Source organism: Leptodactylus fuscus, chromosome 4 (genome assembly GCF_031893055.1).
Source record: "Leptodactylus fuscus isolate aLepFus1 chromosome 4, aLepFus1.hap2, whole genome shotgun sequence".
Taxonomy (NCBI): domain Eukaryota; kingdom Metazoa; phylum Chordata; class Amphibia; order Anura; family Leptodactylidae; genus Leptodactylus; species Leptodactylus fuscus.
In genome coordinates this window covers 200,549,618-200,577,188 of record NC_134268.1, presented here as the reverse complement: position 1 = coordinate 200,577,188, position 27,571 = coordinate 200,549,618, and the positions used below count along the sequence as shown (strand labels likewise).

At 43.4% G+C, this 27,571-nt stretch overlaps 1 protein-coding gene across 1 annotated transcript in view; it reads left to right on the top strand.

Annotated features, from left to right (window-relative positions):
- The first annotated feature begins 8,184 nt into the window (after positions 1-8,184).
- Positions 8,185-27,571, top strand: part of SVIL (supervillin) — a 126,849-nt gene continuing 107,462 nt past the window's right edge. The window contains exon 1 of the mRNA XM_075271570.1: positions 8,185-8,205. The gene's annotated coding sequence lies outside the window, so the exon portion shown is untranslated. The remainder of the gene's footprint in view (positions 8,206-27,571) is intronic.

Sequence of the window (27,571 nt, the reverse complement as noted above, 5' to 3'; positions counted from 1 at the left end):
ACTTATTTTAGTACCAGAAGTTACGTGGTCGATAAATTCATATATTTGCTCCTTAAGGTGTGTTCACACCGGATTTGTTGCAGAAATTCCTCTGACTGTAAATCTGTCACATGACAGGCCCCGAGATCTGCCATAATGGTGCAGATGTTCAGTCTCCGAAATGTTTGCAACAAATCGCATTCAAGTTGCATGTGAATACAATCCTCAGAAGAGAAAAAGAACGCACATAGTGTAGTGTATACCGTACATGTTATGTATACACACAGGCAGGGGGGCGCTCTATTATTTGGATTATTTCCTGTATCTTGACCCCCAGGGTTTGCCGTCTCACAGAAGTGTCAGCTGTGGAGCAGCCATTGGGTGTCAGTATTGGTACACAGCAGTGCGATGGTCACCGGGATTGGGCTGCAGGGGGAGGACAGGACCTGCCGAGCCGCCATAGCGCACTATTATCTGTACAAGGGTCACTATTGTCCTGTATCCTCAGAGCACACGCTGTTATTTTGTGCCGCCCTATGCAGTGTTTTACAAAGGTAGAAGAAATTGGTTAGCAGCCATGGATTCCCATAGACCTAGTTCCTGCGCCTATATATCCATATATACAGTGTGTGCAGCTGCACGGGATGTTTGTATTAACCTCTCCATAGTCTCCGTCCCTGGATCAGCATTTACACATCAGTTTCCCACATGGAATTTTATATATTTTTTTAAAAATGTTTTTAAGCAAAGTTGTCGGCAGTATTCATGGTGTCAGATATACTGATCACAAAATACCAGGGGTCCATTTAAAGAGATATTTCTGTCACTACTTTGTGGGGTTTTTTGGTGAATGTAGATGGACACTCGGTGGAAGGAGCTCCATCTGCCTTAGTCGTTTAATGTCTATTGCTCTGATCCTATGATGGATGAGAACAACGGGCATTGAATAATGGTAGTGCGAACCAAGCCTGAATAATAGAATGTAACGCAGCATAGGCTGTAGTTGGTAATTTTTTTCTGACTTCATTCAAAATTGGCTCTGACTCTGACGCCAAAGCTAAGAGTAGCGTTGGGGGATTATGACCGAAATCAAAATCGTGATTAATTTGGCATTTTACCTTAGTTATGATTAATGGCGATTATTTAGTAGGTCTTACGTGTTGGGCAAACCTTGCGAGTGTCACCCGAACACGGCCAAAGATATTTTTTTTATATTTGGAAGGGGCTTTCTATAGGTCACCTCATGCAGCAGAGACTACCCCTGTACTCACCTCACCCATGTCCTCACCTGTCCTGGGCCCTGGTGAAACTCTCTGCTGTCTTTGGCGCTTCTAACTGATGTCATGGACCGCCAAGACCTGTGATTGGGCCTCAGCATTGCGTAGCGTCGTGATGCATAGACACAAGTGTTGCGACGCCATGGATGGACTTCAGCGGTCCCCGATGACAAGCAGGAGAGGTGAGTAACAGTTTTTATGTTTGATCGCCTCCGCTGGACCTTCACTTATAATACTCTGGGATGTGAAGAGACCCCCAAGTATAATAAGAGGCGTTTCGGTTCGAATGTGTTCGGCCCGGAAGAAACTGCAAATATCGTAATAACCGAATCCAAAATTACAGACATGAACAAAATCTCTCCGGTTATCCTTGTTGTTTTTGGTTATTTTTTTTAATTCATCGCCCAGCCTTAGCCAGGAGTGGATTTAGAAGAGCAGTAATAAGCGCTTCTTTGCACTTCCCATTCTCTTTGAAGGCGCTTTTGGCTTTGGGTCAAAAAAACCCGCAACTAAATCTACAATGAAAAACGTTTCTGCGGCATGGGGCTATGGACCCACCTGTTCTTTCTAGTGAAATGACGGACGCCATGACTGACCCCGTTATAAGTCCTAATAGATAAACTGAATACTAAGGCAGACGCCAACTTGACCTCATGTCTATAAGACGACTTCTCGTCATTGAGTGTTGAAGATTCTGCTGAGTCACGTGACTGACGCTGACAGCTGATATCATACAGATGACATCACCGGGTCTCGTATAGAAGATTATATCATCACTTACCAGATAGAACAAGCTATTTTTGCAGGCATTGGTATTACATAGAAAATTCAGACTATTTATCTGTGTAGGTGTGTACACATGGGCGGTGTATTTTACTCCCCGCACGGCCTTTAATGTATCTGAACAAAACTCAATCCAAGTTACTGTAGGACTATTTAAAGTACATTTCATAAGAAAACCCTGTTTCTGATGTGGCTGAATAGAGGAAGGTGAAAAATGAAAAAAAACACAAGCCCATACTCGCCTGTTCTTGGTGCACTGGTGTCCCCTGCCATTGTCTGACCCAATGGTGCCCTGGGACTTCTTTCAGCTCACATGACCTCTGAGGCCAATCGGTGGCCTACAGAAAGGAACCTGGGACGTTGCTCACATACACAGGACGTCATAGTTGATGTCCTGTTTCACATGACTTCCAAAAGAACAAGACCCCGAGAGCATCAGGACTGAAATGGTGGGAGGCACCGGGGACAGGTGAGTGTGAGGTTGTGTTTTTTTGGGGGTTTTTTTTGTTTGTTTTTTGTTCACCTTCCCTGGCAGAGTTCCTGGACAACTCCTTTTAAGTACCCCCTTATGTGCTGGTTGGATCAGCTGTAGGGCCCCCCCAGGTGGTGGGGCCAGGGTGTAACTGCAGCCTCTCCACCAGCTATAGCCTATTTTGCTATCTCTCCCACAACATCCATTCAGCTCCTTTAGGGTTGAAATCTCCTCATCCTGGAAGACTCCTCTCCCGATCCTGGCAAACTACTCCGGCAATCCACTGACTTCCTGGTCAGATTATGTTACTTATATGATCCTCCATGTTTGTTCCAGGATCATGCAGAAAATCTTGCTGACAGTATTGTAAAATCTGGCAGAAAACTGCTGATCTGCTCCATGTTTAGCTGGAGAGAACCTCAGGGGTGTGGCTTAAAGGGATTTTGTCAGGTCCAAAATACCTCCAAAACCAATAATGGCTCCATGGAGGAGTCTTTAATAGCGGCAGAAACATACCTTTATTATCAGAGAGGCCAACGGTGTGGACTTATTCTGGTGGAAAACCAGTGCACTTGAAACTGTGGACATATCAAGCCCCTCCCTTGATGCACTTACCGATTAATAAGATGATGATCTTTACCGTTATTTGTTCGTTGTTCTCATCCATCACTGGAACAAACTCTAATAACAATAGTGTGAATGTGAAAGCATTATTACTCTGTAGTATTTTTTTCACAGTGTGGTTGTATATTTTACAAGTGTTGGTGAGAATTGGTGTAAGTTTGTGCAGGAACGTTCCCGCCGCTACGTGAGGCTTCACTTTTGATGCTTGTTGTGTTTTTCTAACCTCTTGTCCCTCTCGTATTAGAGCTTTCTAAAAAGCAGAACAAGCTGATCCGGACAAGTGGATTTATCGCTCTCATATTTATTTGAGCAGAAGCAGGGATTTAGGTTTTGAGAGGGGTGCGTAGATCATGCCAGAATTGCACGGCTATAGTTGTCCTATAGACCTCTCCGGCGGCCATGTTAGGTGTGTAATGAAGATATACACTCACCGGCCACTTTATTAGGTACACCTGTCCAACTGCTCGTTAACACTTAATTTCTAATCAGCCAATCACATGGCGGCAACTCAGTGCATTTAGGCATGTAGACATGGTCAAGACAATCTCCTGCAGTTCAAACCGAGCATCAGTATGGGGAAGAAAGGTGATTTGAGTGCCTTTGAACGTGGCATGGTTGTTGGTGCCAGAAGGGCTGGTCTGAGTATTTCAGAAACTGCTGATCTACTGGGATTTTCACGCACAACCATCTCTAGGGTTTACAGAGAATGGTCCGAAAAAGAAAAAACATCCAGTGAGCGGCAGTTCTGTGGGCGGAAATGCGTTGTTGATGCCAGAGGTCAGAGGAGAATGGCCAGACTGGTTCGAGCTGATAGAAAGGCAACAGTGACTCAAATAGCCACCCGTTACAACCAAGGTAGCCAGAAGAGCATCTCTGAACGCCGCACAGTACGTCGAACTTTGAGGCAGATGGGCTACAGCAGCAGAAGACCACACCGGGTGCCACTCCTTTCAGCTAAGAACAGGAAACTGAGGCTACAATTTGCACAAGCTCATCGAAATTGGACAATTGAAGATTGGAAAAACGTTGCCTGGTCTGATGAGTCTCGATTTCTGCTGCGACATTCGGATGGTAGGGTCAGAATTTGGCGTCAACAACATGAAAGCATGGATCCATCCTGCCTTGTATCAACGGTTCAGGCTGGTGGTGGTGGTGTCATGGTGTGGGGAATATTTTCTTGGCACTCTTTGGGCCCCTTGGTACCAATTGAGCATCGTTGCAACGCCAAAGCCTACCTGAGTATTGTTGCTGACCATGTCCATCCCTTTATGACCACAATGTACCCAACATCTGATGGCTACTTTCAGCAGGATAATGCAATGCCATGTCATAAAGCTGGAATCATCTCAGACTGGTTTCTTGAACATGACAATGAGTTCACTGTACTCCAATGGCCTCCACAGTCACCAGATCTCAATCCAATAGAGGAGCATCTTTGGGATGTGGTGGAACGGGAGATTCGCATCATGGATGTGCAGCCGACAAATCTGCGGCAACTGTGTGATGCCATCATGTCAATATGGACCAAAATCTCTGAGGAATGCTTCCAGCACCTTGTTGAATCTATACCACGAAGAATTGAGGCAGTTCTGAAGGCAAAAGGGGGTCCAACCCGTTACTAGCATGGTGTACCTAATAAAGTGGCCGGTGAGTGTATAGGAAAAGGAGGGGGGACTCCAAACAATTGCCACAGTAAATACTGATAATGATGTCGTGACAATGGCGCCTGTCATGGGGAACAGCCAGTTTGTGAAGCTCTTGTGTTGGAAGCGTAAAAATGGGCAAGCGAAAGGATCTGAGTAATGGACCAAACTGTTAAGTTGGGCGACCAGTCAGATTGTCTCCAAAACAGCCGGCCTTGTGCTCGAGGTATGCAGTGGTTCGTATCAACCAAAGAGTCCAAGGAAGGGCAGCTGGGGAATTGGCAACCCATGCCCAAGTCTCATGGGGGCAGCTAATGGAAACAGTTTTGCGGTAGCCCCGCGTATAGGACCTACACCAATAAAGCACATTCTGTGGATGTAGGCTTGTTCCAATTCTTCTCTCTTCATGTCATCCCAGACAGACTGGATGATGTTGAGATCAGGGAGGTTGTTCCCGCCATATTGGAGACCTAAGCACAGATCTTCTGTGGATGTAGGCTTGCTCCAACCCTTCTATCTCTTCATGTTATCCTAGACAGACTGCATGAGGATGAGATCAGGGCTGTATCTATGGGGGCCGTATCATCACTTCCAGAACTCCTCCTCCAAAGGGCAGAGGTCACACCAAATATTGATGGGATTTACATTTCTATTTTCTTCATTGACAAAAATGAACTATTAACCCTTATATTTCTGGAGGCCTTCTCACTTCACAGTATTTTTCTACATCTGCCTAATACAGTTGCACAGCACTGTATATACACACATGCTGACATCGGATATGGGTTTAGAGAGTCAGACCTACATTGAGTAGATAACCCTGACTCCCATTTAAAGGAATCCTATCATTCAGATGACATTTTTTCTAAGTACCACGTCGGAATAGCCTTAAGAAAGGCTATTCTTCTCCTACCTTTTGTTGTCTTCTCTGCACCGCCGTTCGCCTACAATCCTGGTTCTTGTCGGTATGTAAATTAGCTCTCTCGCAGCACTGTTGGGTGTCCCCAATTCTGCGAGAGAACTCTCTCCAGCGCCGCCTCATTTTCTTCAGCAGCGTCATCTTCAGCCTCTTCTTCCGGCGGTGGCTTGTAACTTCTAAGGCCTCCGGCCTTGGGCAGAGCAGACTGCACATGCCCTTAGGCCACAAGAAAATGGACGCTTGCATAGTATTGTAACCGTCCATTTTCTCGAGGCCTGTGGGCATGCGCAGTCTGCTCTGCCCGAGGCCTAGAAGTAAGAAGACACCGCCGGAAGAAGAGAAGGAAGAGGCCGTTCCTGACGAAGATGGAGGCGGCGCTGGAGAGAGTTCTCTCGCAGCATTGGGGCCGCCCCCAGTGCTGTCTGAGCGCTGAGGCCGCCTCCAGTGCTGCAAGAGAGCTAATTTACATACCGACAAGAACCAGGATTGTAGGCGAACGGCGGCACAGAGAAGACAACGAAAGGTAAGAGAAGAATAGCTTTTCTTAAGGCTAATCCGACGTGGTACTTAGAAAAAATGTCGTCTGAATTATAGGATCTCTTTAAGGATGTCTGCCGTGCCTGAAAACAACACAAAGCCCATCTCATGAAGCCTCAGGAAAACTTGGGTTTATTCTTGTCTTCATATTCTAAGTGACTTCATTCATTGGATGATCTGTTACAAGCAATCTCATACATTCTCTAAGACGTCTACGATGTTGGCACTTCTCCTTTGCAGGAAATCTTGAAACAGACAGCTCTCTGTAAACTGTAGTGAGAAGAATATCCTGGAGGTCAAGTGCCGCCATATGTCATATTCCACAGAGCAGCTCTTCAGTATGTGACCATGGAAGGGTTACTCATATCTATACTTAAAGGGAGAGTTAGGACACTAAACCACCCACAGGTCCTTATGAACCAGGGGATTAGTGTCCCAAATCGCCTTGTTATACCACAATCCATGGCCACATTAAAAATAAAAATCCTCCTACTAATATTATATTATTATTATTTATTATATTATTTATTTATTTTATTTAATATAAAAGTTTGTTTGTTCCTCAATCACGCAAAAACGGCTGAACGGATTTGAATGAAATTCGGCACATAATTTGTAAACTAGATTAAAACATAGCCTACTTTTTATCCTGGTAAATGACATGGCTTCACGACTGTTATGAATTTATGTTCACGTACTATTTTACACTGCTCTTGCAGCAGCTTATCTAAGGTCCCAGGTCTGTTATCTCTCTATGTAAACACGTGCTAACCCTCAGTGGCTTGTGTACACAATTTGCATATTATCTGATCAGCTTCAGGCAGTGCTGACAAACTGACATGGGCAATCACCATTAATTTAAATTGGCAGTTTGTCAATTTTAAACATGCCGGGAAAAAAATAATCTATTTTGTTGCAAAAGTCTAAAACCACAAGAGCTAGGAAGGTAGCCAGAGGTCACAGAGCTCTCCTCAAGCGGAGCTGATGGGGATCATCGATGCCAACAACACACTCATTATTTGCTGTTCCAGTGAGATGCTGGAAGAATTACAGGCACAGTGTGAGGAACAAGTTCAGCAGCAGGACAGCTTAAGTGCCGCCGGAGCAGGCGAACCATCGACGACAGCAATTTGCTGAATATAGGCGGATCATCGATGCCAACAACACACAGACGAAGTTGCGGACAGAGTCTAGAGCTTTATATTCGCCTACTGCCTGTATTCTCCGGGCCGGCGCAGTTCCTGGTTTCAGTGCGCATGCGCAGAAAGTTATATGCAAAGTTCTAAGTAAAGAACCCGGAATTGTTGTGTTGGGCCTAGACAGGAGTGGTGACAGGTCTTCTTTAAGACATGCACATCATGTAGACAGATCTTAGTCTAAACTCCAGCTATGCTAACAAAAATGTAACACGTCTCCTGCCACAATTCCAGGGAAGCAGAAAGAATGCTTCCCATTTATAGGAACAGATCGCTCGTCTGTGTCATCTCACATTCCATTTTTGTGTGGGTTTGTACTTTTATATGGTACATTTCAGTTATGTAATGTTTGTATGAAAGAGACCTGTATTATGACTATGAGGCGAAACCGTAAACTTAGAACTTTTATGTGTGGCTGGTCCCATATGTTACCGTCATCCATGGACAGAACCTGAAGTATTCATTGTAGAGGTGCTCAAAGTTTTTAACTTTGGGAATTGCCAGGTATTGCTGTCTCTTCCTTGTACTCGCGTGATGATGTCAGGGTTAAAGGTACATGCATGGACTGTATCAGCCGTCAGACATGGTGTCCTATCAGTTTTCTGCTGCTAATAGTCCCATTATGGCTGCAGCACATTTTCACCTTGCACAGCTCACGATACAGGTGGAAGTGTGACATTAACGTTTTGTTATTTTTTTGTCTTTCAGGTCTCGTGGTTATATGAGGGTTTGCTCTTTGGACTCTAAAGTAGAAGTGTCCACCAGGCAAGGAAAAGTAAGTGTTAGCTGTCAGTGGGTTTGGCTCTGGTTGGATGCTCTTTTTAATGGATTTGGCTTCCATAAATCTCTATGTGCAGACTTATTATGGACTTTCTTTGAATATCAATCACCTTGTGCAATCTACAGCAGATTTAATGTATATTTGTAGTTAACTAGTGGAGTTGCAACGGATTTACATTGTTTTATGTTTCTATCTGTTGTATATTATACTTTATGATGCATTTGGTAGCGTTCAGAGAGGCCCATTATATAGCACATAGGAACTTTACAACTTTCCCATTGCACCCTTGATGGGTCCCCGTACCTGACTAAACCTAATATACAACTATGTGGATTTGGATATTGCATTTGAGCCTCCAAAATGTGTCCTCTTGATCACCCCCGGATAGGCACTTACATTATATAGTATTTTGGGCCATAACCAGGTCAGGACACATACCCCGGCATACCATTGACATAATACGAGGAATTTCCTAACCCATCCCCATCAGTTTTCTGTAAATGGGGCTCATCTTTGGCGTACGGCCCTTACTTGATGGGGCCACTTTGTTCCTTCTGCATCCAGTCGTGGCTAGCTGCGAGAGGCGGATTCTGAGGCGGCTGTCGTGTCAAAATCCGGTCCAAAAAACTTAGTGTGAACTCGGCATTATTGAGTTTTCTGGCCATAAACTGATTTCTCATACTGGTGACCTATCGTGTGGATAAGTCATCAGGGTATGATCTGTTGGATTTGACACCCGAACCCTACACAGATCAGCTGTTCTAGACGTCTCTATGAAGTCGCTATTGGATGTGGAATGAGTGCAGTAATAATCCTATTTCAGTAAAATGAGCAGTGCTGGATTTCCCTGGAAACAACTATGTTGTGGATGGGAGCGTGCGCATCAATGACCCTTTAAAGTAACAGGTGCTGCATTTCCCTGGAAGCACAGCTATGCCGTGGAAGGGGCTGCTGCATTGGTCCGATTACTTGAATAGGATTGGTGCTGCACACGTTACCTGGAAATTGCTAGAACAACTGATCTGTGCCAGCCCTCAACAGATCACATTCTGATAGATCATCTGTATAAACAAAATCAGTTTGGGGCCAGAAAACTCAGTGTGGTGATATGGATTAAGACTGACACATCAGTCTTAAAGGGATAGTCCAGGATAAGCAGTTTTTTTGCAAGGTGGCTGGGGAAAATGAAATAAACTACCCCCATATCCTCCTGTCCCATGAGCTCTGGTGTCTCCCATTGCAGTGTGGTCCCGTGAGCTCCGGTGTCTCTACTGCACGTGACTTCCCATGTCCTTTCCTTGGGCCGCTGTTCAGCAGCATCAGACCTTGGTGGAAGCACTGAGGACAGGTAAGTATGGGTGGAGTCTGCGTGTTTTTTTTTTGTTTTTTTTTTCTTACCTTTCTTGGCCCCCTTCCACAAAATTGCTAATCCTGGGCAACTCCATTTATAAATTCACCCAATGTATTGCTGTAGAGCTTGGGTGTTTTTAGGGCAATTTCACCCTTAACCCTGCTAACAAAATCTGCACCAACCTGTGTTGTCTTCTCTGGAGTAGTTTAAGTTTTTCTATTGTATAAAAAACCCATATGACCTATGATTTGATCTTGTAATATCTGGCTTATGGGGTACAGATGTGCTTTTGGGTCCAGCTCGTACCCCTAAACAAAAGAAGTAACGTTCCCCTCCGTTCCAGACTCCTCGGGCTGTGTGTACACTGCTCTGTAAGGTGCGGCGTATCTCGATTTGTCATCAGTTATTTTGGTACTTCCTCTGTGCCCATTTACGTTGCCCCTTCTGTATTCCCATGAACTTTTCATCTTGCTCACTTGGCATGGAGAATGGATAAAACAAGTTGTGTATTCGAGCAGGATATGATAATACTCGCCGGGGATCGGATCCATGAAACGCTGATTGAATTATTCAGGAATATTTTGCACAGCTGTTTTGAATGACTCTCCGTCTGCGGGGTCTGTCATAGTGAGAGCGCTCGGCCCCCTCCTCCTCGCACGGCCCCCTCCTCCCCGCTCCGCCTTTTGGCTTCTTGCAGCGGTGATTTAGTAACACTCACTGGAAGGATTACTGTATGTTCGAAGAGCATAAACCATGGAAAATTGGAAGTTACTGTAACGGGGACCATGGGCCTGAGGCAGAGTAACGCGGGGTTAATTTATGACCTGTTTCTGGGAAGGCTGAGTCTATAATGGCTGACGGCTTAGTCAAATCTATTCTATTGTTCTGTGTTATCAGCCATTTCTGAATGGAAGATTGAAACTTATAGAAATATACACACTATCCTTAAAGGGGTTGTCCATAAAAAAAAAAAAAAAAAATCTGGGAAGGTTAAGAAAAAAAAAAGAGAAAATCTCCTATTCACCTGTCCCCGTGCTCCATTGTCCTAGGCCACTGTCCGGTCCGATGGAAGTCCCCATCGCTCATGACCTCTGAGGCCAGTCAATAGGTTAAGGAAAGTCACCGGAACGTCTTAGGCTGCTGATTGGTGTCGGGTCATGTCACAAAACCATTCAGGGATTCCGTCCCCTGTTAGTCCCCCGTTCTCCTGATCGCTGATGGACCCATTGATATGACATGTATCCACTATATTGTGGATCGAGGGTAAGGGTCTGTAAAGGGACAGATGGGCCACAAAGTTTAGATCCACGTGGGCCTGACTCAGACTTACCCCAGAGTGGCCTTCATGTCTATAACACACGCGTTACAGTAACCCATAACCACCACCACGTCCAGGTTATTAAAACTGATGGCCTATCTTTAATGGGGTTCTGACTTTCTTCACCCCACCAGCAACAATTTTGATGGTCTGCTGCACTCCCACAAGTACCACGTCGTCTCGATTGTTTACCTTGGCCCCTACGGTACAACTACGAATATTTTTGTAACACTTGTTCTTGTTATTGCAACCAAACAATGAAAATTGAGGCCATCACTGTTTTTATTTTCAAATTGTAGATTTTTTTTCTAATGACTATACATTATTATGGAGGCAGCCATCTTTCTTACTCTTCAACACCCTGTTAACAGCATTTAGTGATACGCTTTACAGCACCGTCATGGACATGGGCAGCAATGGTCTGGATCCAAAGCATTGAGGTCTATAGGAGAGTTTTATAGACACCCTCAGTGCAGGGAGAGGAAGGAGATACATGGTGGCATCATCCACTGTCAGCGCATCGGTGGTGTTATCTATAAAGGTGTTATCTTCTATTACAATCCTGTCTGTGATGAAAATGAAGTGACTGCGGACATTTCAAAATTGGCTAGTGTCAGTCTATTATTAGGCTTGGTGGTCAGAGTGAAAACTGCAGGATTTAGGGGCGGGTCTGTAGCACTTGGCATCATGGCGCTAGCATGTTAAAAGCACTAGTTTTCACTTATGAAGCTTGTATGAACTACTCAATTGATCAGGTCACTTTGTAGGGAAGTCACTTTAACCAGAGGAGTGGCAACACCTGGTTCTGTTTTAGTTGTGCATTTCCAGGAGGAACAAAAGAGGAATTTACAAAACGGGGTTTCTTCAGAATTAGAAAATATTTCCTAGTACAAACACATCCAGAATGCTGACAGGTCCTCTTGTACCTCGCCCTCGTCTATGGTGTTGCTCTCTATAGAATGTCTTGTAGCTACAATCCATGACCTCATAAGATAAAGCACGAGATATCGGGGATTTACGGGAAATCAATGGCCGCTCCAATAACTAAAGATTATGCAAGTCGGATGAGAAGGAACAATCTGCAGACATTCTGCAGGGCGGTGTATGACATGAGGCATATTCAACCCGGTGGCTCAGTTGTTAGCACGGTGGCCTTGCAGCACTGGAGTCCTGGGTTCAAATCCCGCCAAGAACATCTGCAAGGAGTTTGTATGTTCTCCCCATGTTTGTGTGGATTTCCTCCCATTCTACAAAGACATACTGATAGGATAATAAATGTACATTGTGTTCCCTATATGGGGCTCACAATCTACATAAAAAAAAACAAACCATATTCATGCTTTGGTGTATGTCCAGTGACTCGGAGGACATCGGCCTCCCTGGTAGTGTCTGGAGGCCTTAGGTGTCATTCACATTACCCTAATATCGTATGCGGCTTTTGTTGCATGTGACTCGCGCGGGTGGGGGGGGGGGGAATAAAATAGTAAAAAAAAAAAAAAAAAAAAAAAAAAAAAGCTTTAAAAATATATAATAAAAATATGAAATAAATAAAAGTTCAAAATCACCTCCTGTCCCTAGAATATATATATCTAAAAGTAGAAAATCATATGTCATAAACCACCGGGTTTTTTTTCAATAAAAGGTGATCTAAGCAATAGATATTCCCCAAAATGGTAAACTAAAAAGTACTTCTGGCCCCGCAAAAAAAAAACACTCTATGCATCCCGTACAGCTGCAGGGTCACCTGTCAATGTGGCCCTGCAGCTGTTGCAAAACTACAACTCCCATATATTAATTATTTTACCAGTTTTTGCTTCAAAATTTTTTTTCCCTATTTTCCTCCTCTTAAACCTAGGTGCGTCTTATAGTCCGAAAAATACGGTAGGTGTATTTTTTTTTTCTTTTCTTTCTTTAACCTACAAACATAAACTTTTCAGACAATCTAGTCTTATATCATACAGCATGTGATTGTGGACCAACATGCAATGCACTTTAATTAAAATGTGCCTGTTTTCTGCCTGAAGAAGCTCTCTATAGGTCCTGCCACTAGGTGTCCCCCCTTCTAGCTCATATACACTCGAGTATAAGCCAGCCTGAATAAGCCGAGACCCCTAATTTTACCACAAAAAACTGGGAAAACTTATTGACTCGAGTATAAGCCGAGGGGGGCAAATCCACCATTGCAGATAGTCTGGTCATGTGCATTGCAGCTTAGTAACTCCATGGGGATCATAGTAATGGCAATTAACCCCATCATGTCCCTCACATTAACCCCCTGTGTGCCTCACATAAGAGTTACTGCTATGTGGAACATATGGAGGTAATAATGAGGTACTTCATAATTAAGGTCCTTCATTAGTCCCCTCATGTGTCTCACATATTAGTAACCCTTATATGGGCACACAGGGGTTAATATGAGGGACATGATGGGGTTAACTGTTATTAATGTGAGGCACATGGAGTTACTAAAACTAAATTAATAACCCCAAATGCCTGAGATTATTAGGCAGAGTAACTAAAGGAAGGTCCCTGTGTGTCACGTTACTGCAGCCTCCTCTCCTCCATACGACAGACATCTTCCATAAGACACAATGAATCCTGGCCACTCATCTGCAGGGGAGATGCTAAATCCTAGTGTGCTAAAGGACCTCTGATGATGTCATGACCATGTGATCGGACTCTGGTGTGGGCGGAGCTACTAGGATTTAGACTCAACCTTATCTGCAGATGTTACATACCAGTGGCTACAGAACCTTCGATGACATCAGTGTCACGTGACCTCATGACAAGCCAATCACAGAGCAGTAGCACTAAAGGCCCTCCCCCTTCCAGGTCCTTCCAGTTTTCTGTGCTCCGTGGACCCTGACTCGTGTATAAGCCGAAGGGAGCTTTTTCAGCATGGAAAAAGTCGGCTTATACTCGAGTATATACGGTAATCTGCAGTTAACTCCTGTCCAGTGAAGTTTGTCCCTAGATATGAGATGGAAGCAAGATGGAAAGACTGAGTGGAGGGGCGATTTTCCCTCTTTAAGCAGTGGATGTTGATGGGAGGGGTCGATTCTCCTCCTGCATTTCTGAAACCTGCTCTGTGCAAATGGCTGAAGATTCTGTAAATCTTAAAGCTAATGTAAGAAAAGTCTTATACTTGTATCATTGCAGATGGGATATTATTTACAGACAGCAGCAGCTTTCCTGACTGTGCTGATATTTTAGTTTTTTCTGTGTTTTAACTGCTTACTTGCCTGTATTTGCCCTGTATTTACAGTCCTGTGTTCCTGGTTCTCCAATATTTTGGCATTTGGGCCTTTCTCAGCTGCGTGTTTGCTATTGTATTGTTAGTCCTGGCAGAATTATGGTAGATGTAGAACCAGTAGTGACAGTAGTAATGGATAGGAAAGTGTCAGACTGCTCCTTTATTGTACAAGCCCACAGCCTCAGAGACAAATGGAAAATGTGCTGCAGCCATAATGTGAATATTGGCAGCAGAAAAAACTGATGGGATATTATGTATGAAAGCTTATGCAGTCAAAAAAAAAAGTTGAAATATGCGTACGGTCTTGCTGTATGGTCTGTACTATGAAAACTAAGGTATTCTTTAAAGGGGTTGTCCCATCACAAGGATCCTATCTATACTGCTTGTTAATGTGGATGTAAGACTTTTCCTAAATACATTGCTTCAGCAGAACTCCTTTTGTTTGTCCACCATCTTACTTTATTCAATTCTTTGTGGCCACAGCCCTGACTTAGCTGCTCATGAGTCAAGTGATGTATCTGCTGCTCTCAGGGGGGAGGGAGGAGGGGTTAAGTGCAGGGAGCCAGCCTGTGTATCTAGCTATTCCTGTGTCTACACCATGTGACCTAGCTTCCTGTTAGCAGATAGAGGAGAGGAGCTGCTTTCATTTCTTCTGTTCTCCCAGTTATCAGGCTAGCTAATTCAGTTGTGTTCATTATGGCAGAGACAGGCAGTCTCTGTATGTAACACAGAATGGAGTTGCTGCTGCCTGTACTTCATAGTCCAATATGTGTGGGCGGAGCTACATACAAATTTGGGAGCGGAGCTAAACGGCACTTTGCATGTGAAACTCCGCCCACCAAATGATGCAAGAAACCAGGAAGAAAGAAGATTTTACAGCAGTGAAGACCGATGAGTATGTGAGGTGGGAATACCCCTTTAATGTCCATGGCCATCACATGGCTGCATTAGGTTCAGTTCACCTAGAGCAGGTGTCTGGAACCTATGGATCATGAGCCTCTTTTGAAGGCTGCATCTGGCTCACAGACAGGGGCGTAACTACCAGGCCCCACAAGCGCTATCATATTCGTGGGGGGGGGATGTCTTTTTTTCAGACCCCTGAGTATAATGATTGGAGGCCCAGGAGAGTGTCCATTTTAGCATCCCCCCCCCCCCCTAAATTTTGCTATTTTATTTATTTAATTATTTATTCATTCATTCATTGGTTAGGCCTGGTTCACATCTGTGCATAGCTTTCTGTTTGGAGAGCCCGCTTGGGAACCCTCTAAACGGAAACCTAATCCGCATAAAAAAAAATAAAAAATAAAAAAAAAAGCAGTTACCTACAGAAACCCACAGACCCCATAGACTACAATGGGTTCAAGTGATTTCTGCTCGGTTACCGCATGGAAAATGCTGAGGGAAAAACTGAACTGAACGCAGATGTGAACTGAGCCATAATAGACTGCACTCGATGAAGGATCTGTGAAAATAGGTGCAGTATCTGTGCTTCATCGTCCTCCGAATAGAGCCTTAGTAGAAGGCAGAGCTATAAGGGATTCCTTTTATTTTCCACAATTTTTTGGATATGGCTGAACACAAAACCCTGCAAAATCTGCAACTAAAAACACAGATTTTCTGCAACGTGTGACCTCCTAGTGATCTGTCAGACAAATGTGATAAAAAGCATGCAACCTTAATTTTCGTGTCTCCCAGGTATAGCGTTTCTCTCCTGCTCAGTCACTTATATGTGATAGTATTTCAAGCGAACGGTGACCCAAAAAAAAAAAAGTGAACCCTTCCTGTCCGTAGAATGAAAATGTTGACTTTCTAATTGGGCTGGGTAGCCACAGGCAGTAAATAGGAGAACAGCTGATTTGATCCCAGCAGTTTGCAGAGCTATTTATGGTCGATCAGCCCGGAGCATGTGTTCCTCTCTCCATGCCATAAATGGTTGCTCCTCTGTGAAGTTACCACACTGCATTTGGCTTTGGGTGTTCGGAGGTTGTAGCAATTCTCTAATTTCATGCGGGCAAAACACAGGCATGGATAAAGACAACACTGGCAAATTCAGCCTCTTCTGCGACTCCACGCTGCAAACTTTTTCCCCAACTTTTTCCCCGGCCAATCCAGAATTTTCCGAGGGAGTGCTGGGATTGTCATGTGGTCACATGTCTGGTGCGAGAGCGTTTTAGCTGCCGTCTGAAATTACTCCTCTTAGAACCTTCTTGGCAACGGGCAAAGAAAATGCCTGCTTATTAATATTCCCTCATTATCACGCTTCCACGCACATCTGGGAGTGACCTCATTATTATTTTTTTTTTTTTTTCTACTTTTTGAACTTTCCGGCTTTGGTTTTGGCTCTTTTTATTTAGCGATTTTTTTTTTTAAAAAGAATTTTTATATTTTTAATCCTGAAATCGGATGGCTCCTTCTAAGAATTAAGTAAGTCTGTTTTTCGAGTGTCTGACTTCTTAAGAATTAAATTTAGATGCTAAATAAAGGGAATGAATTGTAGAGAGATTTCCGAGGTCTGGTTTTATTTTATAGCCCTTGGTCTACGGCAGCCATATTGCGAAGCTTAAAGGACCTCATATGGAATTGTTTTATATGTATTGTTTTATTACGGAGCTAAATTTAGAGATTCGGGAACGGGCCTTTTGTTTTTATTGGTGACATGACTTAGTGATTTAGTGTTTATTGTACGTTAATTTTTTTTATATTGTGATATTTTTACGCTTTCGTTTACTGCAAGTTGCTTTATGTTTGGGTTGGTAGCTTTGCTCAGAGGCTGACATTATGCTTTTTGTTGTGTTTTTGTTTTCCCTATGGTGATGGCCTCCTGATATATTTAAAGGGATACCTCGTCGAGAAGACCATTGCTTTATTAGAACGTAATTTCTAGTTTCTTACATATTCATACCGTCCATCTTCATGGAGGACAAAACCACTTTTCAGTAGTTTTGGGTGGTCGTCTCGAAGAGGTTTCGGTGTATGTAGCACTGTCTCCTTTGTTCTTGCCATGTGTCTTAGTTCTTTGTGTATATGTTTCCTTTAAGGAGGTTACTAAGACTTAGATCCTATTCTTAGGATAGGTCACCCGTGTCAGACTGGTAGGGGCCCGACTCCCAGTATCCCCACGATCAACTGGTTGAAGGGCATTTGTTGTTTGGGTGAACATTTTAATTGAATATTGGGCACATGGTCGTATATTGTGTATTGCCTGTGTACAAAAAGGCCATGTGATCCATGATGGGGACATCACAGGCCAAAGAGGAGGCCACGATGGTCGCCATATTCCCTTCAATCGAGTGGGTGCTGGGACTTGGATCCCCCAGTCTAATGTTAATGACCTATCCTAAAAAGTCAACTTTCAATGGGGTTTATTTGGGGTTGTATATGTGAGGATGTTGATAATACCAATTTTGGGGCTCAGGTGAGCACCACAATCCACATACTTATGTTTCTGTCTTTTGTTGCTCTTATTTGTTTTGCTGTTTGTCCTTTTGTGGCTTTTATAGAACTTTCCTCATATTATATCATGTTTCACATTGGTTTGCTCGTACAACTGGCTACATGACTGCAATGGACTGTAGACTGACGGATTAGTAGACTTCATTGTCAACCGATTGTGTCCCCTAAAACAATGGCATTTTACCTGTTACAAACCAATATTCCTACTTGGAGACCAAGACTATGGAGTTTGTGCTAGTTTAGGATGGAATTGGTGTTGGAAAAAAGTTTCCGGCTCAGTCTTCCAATTAAAATGATTATTTTTAATTTTATTGTAGAATTATTATTGTATAGTAAGGTGTATAGTTTGTTACAGATTTACTTTCAGTGGAATCGATCACTGACTTTTTCTCGAAATAGAGGAGCTTTACTACTTCTGTCTGACCATGGTGGTCAGCCATTTACAAAGGAGTTGGGCTGTGGTGGAGTCTGAGCTGGTGGTTTGGTCTACAGACTCTACAGTCCTGTTGGAAACCAGTGTCTTAAACCTATCAGAGAGCAAGCTACAGCCCTCTTATACTGTATGAAGTGTTGAGATGTCCTCTAAATGGGTCATTGAATGATGACGTTGACTTTGCTCTTCTAACTTCATTAATTATGTGACTTGATGGTGTTTGTCGTCTTTTACCCAGCTCTCGCGTTGCCTTTTACTCGAAACCTAATAGAACAGAACATGTTAGCAGAGGAACGACTACTTTATTAAAAGTGTGTTAGGTTAATGGTAGCCAACCCAGGTTGTATGTCCTCACAGTGACTCTTCTGGTTGAGTAATATCTGAGATGAGGAGTAACCTTCAGCACTAGAGCTGTAATGGATCTGCTGCTTCCACGCTGGTCCTGTAATACCACCATGTTAGACCGTCTCCTGGATGGGCTTACCTTCTTAAAGAGGTGGAACTTGCCTCGTCTAGTCACCATGAGATGGTTGTAGAACGTTAGTATCTGTGACTAATACTGTCAGTCTGAAAACTTGGCAATAGTAATTTTCTAAACGTATCTTCTACATGAAGGTCCAAGTTGGTAACGAAAATAGTCAAGTTATCCATGAGCCTATATTGTCATTCAGTGGAGATGCTTCTTATACTAAATTATTCACCTACAGTACTAACAGGACAGAGGTTATGTCCAGTAGCAGTACACATAATCTCCATTCTGGAACCTTTTATTCATGGGTGGCGCTAAGTTTACATTCCCTCTGTTGTTTGGGTCCATCTTGAAATGGCGGCCAATCACACACCTGTCCTGCTCTCTTTTTGTTCGTTTTCCTGATCTCTCCACGTCCTGTAATGTCATACTGGCCACCCCATAATAAATGGACGTAAATGGGCCTTTTTGCATTGTGGTCATGTGATTGGAATGTAGGCCAACTATTATAACTTCTTGTATATGGGCCACAAATCTGTTTTCCTAGTCATTCCCGCGAGAGGCTTGTCATAGACAATCGGATTAATGGAGAGCCAGTGCTAGCGTGAACCTAGGGCAAGTGTGAATTGAACATGTGGCTGTGACAGGAAGAATGGCTCCTGGAATTTTTCCAAAGCCCTGCTTCAAAAAGACACACGTGGTCCAAGAAATATGGACAGGATTCTTCTGATCGCACCTGAGACTGAACTAATCTTTGATGCTAGGAGTCCTGGATTCCCTTGATCTCCACAAAGATAACTGATGCTGGGCTTATTACTCTCCTCCTAGGGTTCACGTTTGGGAAGTTCTGCTCACATCCAGTCAGTATCTTCCAAACTAAATCTGTCCGTGTGAAGCTGGCTGAAATAAAGGCAAGGACATGTTCAGGTCTGTTTTGCGTGGATCTTAAAAGAAGAGAACCCATAAAGGAAAAGATGGCATTTCTTCTCTTTTTCAATTCACTTTTGATAAAAGAACCCTGAACACCTCTCCTTACCTCTAAATGTGTGGCCTGTGTTTTTGTGTATAGCAGTTACTTTATGGATACAGGTCCTTCTGGGCTTCTTGAAACCTTTGTGTAATGACTAAAAACTCAACTTTTCATCCAGAGTAATTCATGTCACGCCTAGAATTTGACTTGCCTGACTTACTTTGTTCTAGAGTTTGTCCACTGTCTTCTTTTTGGTCTTCGCTACTCCTGAGAACGTGATCAGCTCTGTTACACAGGTTGGTGAACCTTTGGACATGGAGTTCTGTAGCTCAATTTCCAGATACAGCCTGGAGTCAGCCTTGTAAAGGTTCCTCCTCGTAAAGTTGTTCTCAGAAAAATTTGGTGAATATGATTAAATCTGCAATGATTGGAAGATATGAGTCATGACTACCTGACTGAGTGGTAGGGTTACCGACAGGAGACTTGGGTTTTCAGCCTTTATCAGGTGTCACATGTTTGGAAACTAAGTCTGGCTGACTACGCTGGTCTTCTGCTCAGCTCAGACCTGAAGGTTGACAAGAGACAGCCACACTTGGCATCTTTCTACTTGTGGTTCTAGACAAGTCTACTTTCCATCCGTAGAACTTTTGTGCTTAATAATCTCACAGCAGGTCCATGAGGTCCTTCTTCACAATGTCACCATGACTCAGAAGTTGTTAAAGGGATTCTACCATTAAAATCACATCTTTTGTAGATCACACTTAGGAATAGCCTTAAGCAAGGCTATTCTTCTCCTACCTTTAGATGTCTTCTCCGCGCCGCTGTTCGGTAGAAATCCCAGTTTTCGTCTGTATGCAAATGAGTTCTCTCGCAGCACTGGGGGCGTCCCTAATGCTGCGAGAGAACTCTCCAGCGCCACCTCCATCTTCTTAAGGAACAGCCTATCTGTGTGTCTTCTTCCGGAGCTGGTTTCAAACTTCTAGGCCTCGGGCAGAGCACACAGTAAGCGGCTATTTTCTTGTAACTTGTGGACATGTGCAGTCTGCTCTGCCCGAGGCCTAGAAGTTTGAACCCAGCTCCGGAAGAAGACGCGTGAAGAGGCCATTCCTGAAGAAGATGAAGGTGTCGCTGGAGAGTTCTCTCACAGCATTGGGGACGCCCCAGTGCTGTTTGAGCGCTATGGACCACCCCCAGTGCTGCGAGAGGACTCATTTCTATACAGACGAAGACCAGGGTTGCTACTGAACGGTGGCGCGGAGAAGACATCTAAAGGTAGCAGAATAGCCTTTCTTAAGGCTATTCCGACATGTTATCGAGAAAAAAAATGTGATTTTAATAGTAGAATCCCTTTAAGACAGTGGTTCTTAACCTTGTTTGAGGTACCGAAACCACCAGTTTCATATGCACACTTCTTTAGTGATAAATCAAATATGATTTATTTCCAAGTTCAAGACATAGGTATATTTATTTTTTTTTTTACTGGTACACAAAATGAACCTATGGCCTAGGAAAATGAACGGTGCATATGGCCTAGGGTTCGATCCTGGTTAAGAACCACTGCTCTAAGACTAGAAGCAGAATTGAACGACACGGACGATTGACCATGAAATTCTTTCGAGGTTTGTGTTGTCGCGTTGAAGCTCCTCAAGCATGTCACTGGTTGTCACGTCGCCTGACTGTGTAGAAGGTCAGATCTTGAAAGTGACCTCATGGTATGTAGGTTAATTTTAGGGATGGGTGTTGCGCTGATGTTGTTCAGGAAACTTTTGGACACTGAGACATCAGGTTTTTTTTCTGTCTCAGAATGAGAACAGTGTTCTAACCTGGCTCATATTGTTTTCCCCGGTTGCTAGTACCGAGGCGTCATAGGCTGCATGGATTTCTTTTCATATATGGAGATTAAAAGCGGATAGGCTTTATTACTGAAGGGATGATCTCATCCCCATGCCAGGCATTTCCAAAGTGTGTTTTTGGAGGACATAAATAACCTCTAACAAGGTTACTGAGAAAGCTGAGGGAACATTTTATACATTGACAAGGCTATAGAGATGAGCCGTATGTATCTTCATTAAATTCTAATTTTCTGATGCTGGTGACAGGTAATAACCAATGAATATGTCTGAGTATTAGACATCTATGGTGTTGGATAAAAAGGAAAATCTATTTGGGTATTTTATTAAAGGTTTTTTTTAGGATAGGTCAAAATCGGTGGCGATCCTACAGCTTTGACTGCCATGGATCCAGATGCTTGAGGTGGCATCACTGCTCCCTGACCGTCACTTCCACTTCACAGGCCATGTGATGTCTTGTCCATCAGTCACATGGCCACTTGGCAGCTCAGTCCCATTTCAACCAGTGGGCTGAGCTGCAATACCGACCACAACCACTATACAAATGTACAGCACTGTGTTTGGTGAGAAATGAAGAGACACAACCTCTTCAAACAGCTGATCGGTGTCGGTCCCCTGCCGATCTTCAGTTGATGACCTGTTGTAAGGATAGGGCATAAATGATCAAGCCTGAAAAACCATTGACAAAACAATGTACAGTGTTAAGGCTGGGCCATAAATCAGAAAATAACCGAAACCAACCAACTAGGATAACCAGAGTAATTTTGTTCACGTCACTTATTTCAGTTCGATGATTACAATATTTGTGAGGTTCTACCAGCGGTTTTGTTCAGATCAAATACGTCTGAATCGTGAGTGCTATGATTATATTCTGGGGTTGCTTTGGACCCCAGAGTATATCAAGTGGAAGCCCAGAGGAGGTGAGTAAACCTAAACAGTGGTACTCACCTCTACTGGGCTTCATTGTGGCTCTCTGTTTTTTTTCATAATTAGGTCATAATCGCCCAGCCCTATACAGCATGTGTCTCTAGATCTGTATGTTTGGCATTAGGGCTGATAAGATTTAGGAAACCTCAAGATAAGATAAATTCAGACTAAACATAGATGCATATTAGCTGAATATCCTATCCTATCCTACTAATCCTATCCTACTAATCCTATCCTACTAATATTATAAATGTGAAAGTTTGTGTGTTTGGATGTTTGTTCCTCAATCACACAAGAACGGCTGAACCCCGATTAAAACATAGGCTACTTTTTATCCCGGTAAATGACATCACTACATGACTGCAGTGAATGAATGTACGTTCACACAGCACTAAAGGACCTGTGATGACATCATCACAGGTCATTGAGCCATTCTAGGATAGGATCGTGCTAGGCGGTGGGTGGAGCTGTATAGGATGAAGCTGGACAGTGTGAAAGCTGATGAAAATGGAGTCTCATGGAAGAACAGGAGATTACAAAACATGCAGGATGTGTGTGGGCAAGAGGACTATATCAGGTGTAGAGTTTCAGTGAGTACGACGGGGAATGTGTTGTTGTGCCTCTGATGGGGAAGGGGGGAGAACTTTGGCACATTTCAGCAACATCCGTTCAGCCCTTTGTAACACAGAAGCTGCTCAGACACTGACATAAGAACACCCCTATAATCCAAATGGCCAGATGTAGCAGAGCTTAGGCAGCGCTGTAGCACAGCTGAGTACGCTCTCCATATGCAGAGATGTACATACAACTGAGTATGCTGCGCATATGCTGCGATGTAGCAGAGCCGAGACGCGGGAGCAGGCGGATTATCCACAACAGCAATTGGCTAAATATAAGTGGCTCAGCGCCAACACCAACCCGCAGACGAAGTTGCGGGCAGATGCTAGTCTACTATATAGGCTTCCTGATTTTCCCCATATGACAGGCATGTTGAACTTCAACATATCTATAACCAGTGTCTGATAGCAGCTTAATCCACTCTCCCCATTGTGAACACATGCATGCTTGGGTGAGCCAAGTGTGTATGGGGGGTGGATTGGACTAGGCCCATTCATTTGGGAATAATCCGGAGCTGGAAGCCGCGGCTGTCGGAAGCCACGGCAGGCGCATTTTGGTTCTATTCTGACACTGCTTCCCGCATCAGACTCAGGACCAAAATACGCAGTCCTGTGCCCCGTGTGAATGAGCCCTCAAGATAAAAGATTTGACATAAATAAATAAATTTTTTATATATATATATATATATATATATATATTATTTAGACTTGTGCAATCAGATAAAGTTAATTTCTTCATCGTTGTATGGCTTTATGATGAATTTAATTTGGATTCAACCCACAGTTGGCTCTGGTACAGGGACGTGTTCAGACAATGCCTTTTTGCTCATTGCTAATGCATGTGCTCATAAGTAGCTTCTCTACTGGTAACAGAAATGTTATAAAGTCTCTACAAACTGTTCCTTCATTGCAATACTGATACTGTGTCATGACTTGTGCATGGCCTGAAGGGGGCGCTGCATCAAGGAGAATTGTTCCTTTGAATCCATGTATTGAGCACCATCACGTCAGACCCTGGACTCGGGATAAGTGTGTATTAACATGACTGCACCAATTTTGCATGGATCCACAGAGGAAAAGGACTGGGCATATTTAAATCCAACGGCCTGATCCTTGTTTTCTCAGACGTTATCCCGATTTATGGATTATGTGATCTAGGGGCATAATTTAAGGAGGTGCAGAGTTGTGCCCAGGAATCTTAGGGGGCTAAGTTCACATCTGAGCCAGAGACTCGGTCGCAGTGTCTGCACAAAAATGGGCAGTTGATATACAGAGAATGAAACGGGAAGCAGACAGCGCTGTTCTCTGTAGTGGCGGAATGGCGTCACTGCGGCTTAGGTCCCATTCATATGCATGGGAGAGGATCAACAGGGTCGGGCCTGCCACTAAACAGAGAACAGCGCTGTCTGCTTCCTGCTCCATTCTCTGTATATCAGCTGATGAGTACAGCTGTCATGCCCGCAGTTTTGATATTAATGGCCTATCTTTAGGACAGGTTATAAATCTTTTAAAGAAAAAAGTGCCACTGTCTCTATGTAGGGGTCTCCGCTGTTGGGCTATGGCACCACTTCTGGATTGATGACGGTCTAACAGTATTACAGTTTGCATACCCCCTTTAAGATATATTGTGTGTTATTGTGAAGTCCATATAATGTGTGCGGTATAAGGCATCACCATTCACACATATTAGAGGAAGGGTTAATGCTAGATAATAAGAATGATTCCCTTATGTTATTTCCCGTATCTGCCTACTCTAGTTAGCCGGGTAGCTGGATGCCCAGGGGGAAATACTTCATTAAATCCCAGCCGCCACGTGACTTGGCACAGACCTAGTAAAAGCTCACAGGTAGGGGGTCTGCAAAATGGCACAGCTATTAAATATAATTATAGCTCTATGCAAGACGTATGAGCTCAGTCAATGTCACTTTCTCATAGTATTCTGATAGATTAAGTTCTTGGTATGTTTCTCAATCTGTACTCACTGTAAGGGCCACCTATTAACCATCATATGGCCACATTATGATGCAAAGGATAGAATGAAAGGGTTAATTCAAAATCCTTAAGCAGTAAGTGTATGATAGAGGAGAGAAGCTGAACTCTGTGATATATAGGTTATATGATAGAAGAGAGAAGCTGAGCTCTGTGATATATAGGGTTATATGATAGAGGAGAGAAGCTGAGCCCTGTGATATATAGGGTTATATGATAGAAGAGAGAAGCTGAGCCCTGTGATATATAGGTTATATGATAGAGGAGAGAAGCTGAGCTCTGTGATATATAGGATTATATGATAGAGGAGAGAAGCTGAGCTCTGTGATATATAGGGTTATATGACAGAGGAGAGAAGCTGAGCTCTGTGATATATAGGGTTATATCATACGCTTTCCATATGTGGAGATGTACATACAACTGAGTATGCTGCACATATGCTGCAATGTAGCAGAGCCGAGATGCGGGAGCAGGTTGATCATCCACAACAGCAATTGGCTAAATATAAGCGGTTCAGCGCCAACACCATCCCGCAGTCGAAGTCGCGGGCAGATGCTAGTAGGGTTATATGATAGAGGAGAGAAGCGTAGCTCTGTGATATATAGGTTATATGGTAGAGGAGAGAAGCTGAACTCTGCGATCTATAGATTATATGATAGAGGAGAGAAGCTGAGCCATGTGATATATAGGGTTATATGACAGAGGAGAGAAGCTGAGCTCTGTGATATTTAGGGTTATATGATAGAAGAGAGAAGCTGAGCCCTGTGATATATAGGTTATATGATAGAGGAGAGAAGCTGAGCCCTGTGATATATAGGGTTATATGATAGAAGAGAGAAGCTGAGCTCTGTGATATATAGGGATATATGGTAGAGGAAAGAAGCTGAGCTCTGTGATATATAGGGTTATAGGATAGAGGAGAGAAGCTGAGCTCTGTGATATATAGGGTTATATAATAGAGGAGAGAAGCTGAGCTTTGTGATATATAGGTTATATGATAGAGGAGAGAAGCTGAGCCCTGTGATATATAGGGTTATATGACAGAGGAGAGAAGCTGAGCTCTGTGATATATAGGGTTATATGATAGAAGAGAGAAGCTGAGCTCTGTGATATATAGGGATATATGGTAGAGGAGAGAAGCTGAGCTCTGTGATATATAGGGTTATAGGATAGAGGAGAGAAGCTGAACTCTGATATATAGGTTTATATAGGATAGAGGAGAGAAGCTGAGCTCTGTGATATATAGGGTTATATAATAGAGGAGAGAAGCTGAGCTGTGTGATATATAGGGTTATATGATAGAGGGGAGAAGCTGAGCTGTGTGACATATTCTATCCTACTAATGTGGGAAAGTTTGTGAGTTTGGATGTTTGTTCCTCAATCACGCAAAAACAGCTGTACGGATTTGCATGAAATTTGCCACATACATAGATAGGAACCCCGATTAAAACATATGCTACTTTTTATCCTGGTAAATGACGTCACTACACGACCACAGTGCAGGAATTTAGGTTCACACAACACTAAAGGACCTGTGATGACGTCATCGCAGGTCCTTGAGCTATTCTCAGATAGGATCATGCTAGGCAGTGGGCGGAGCTACATGCTATTTTGTGGGCGGAGCTATATAGGATGTCTATGAGATATCATTAGGTAGCCGCTTTTTAAGCGGACAGACTCTTGGTCTTTTGGGGAGCGTCGGCCTCTTTTATGACGCCTAGGTCTGAGAAGAGTCCTACCAAGGTTGCATTCCTATAAAACTGGTCCTGCCACTTTTTTTTTTTTTTTCTCAAGGTAAGGACAATGTCTAAATCCCACCAATGAAATTGGGACTTCTGCTTCTAGATGAGACTTCTAGACCGTTACGAAGACCATCTCCTTATCCAGACCACATATCCTGGTCTAGATAAGGGGATCTAAGATCTACCATCCATCATGCATACTGGCCATCTACTTTGAGAAGACAACCCCTTAGAAGATTACTTGTCCACAGTATTTTGGTGGTCTCTTACAGGTGTCGTTGTAATGACGTCTCAGGATATGAGACTTATATATGGCCACCTACTCATTAGATATTTGGTGAGATCCTTCAAGACCTTCATGAGGTCATTTGTTCCCGAGCGCTATTCCATTCATTCGCCTTGTATGTTCTGCTTTCTACGTCCATTGCTTTTTTATTTTGAGGCTTAATAAAGGGGATTTGATGCATAAACTGAGCACAAAACAGGTTGCACTGCCAGACCACAAAGCCTTAACACTCAGCGAGAGGCCGAGCTGGGATTTACAGAGGAGACAATCTGCCAAATTTAAGAGGAAACCTAAAAACCACCAGAGTCCTGTCCACCTGGCCTTATAAATGATGTCAATGGAGAGATTATTTTCTGGTTGATCATGAGAATTGTCCACCCACATTAGACGGGCCGTTCTGTGGAATTTATCAGGACACTCGTATTGTAGAAGTAGGCGTTGGATATGGAATGAACACATTAGGGCCTAGACATCTGAATTTTGGCAAGAATTGTCATCTGTTTGGAAACAAGGATTGATATCTTGAATTTCGGCATACGTGATCTTACAGGAGATAGGCCACCATATGGGCTGTGAGGTGGTTACTTACACTCCTCCCTCCATTGGGAATATGTACTTGCTCTGCTAAACCAAGCATGCATGTATATTGGGGCTTCAGAGGAATCGGAGTCCCACAACCCATTCTAGAGTAGAGGGTTGATA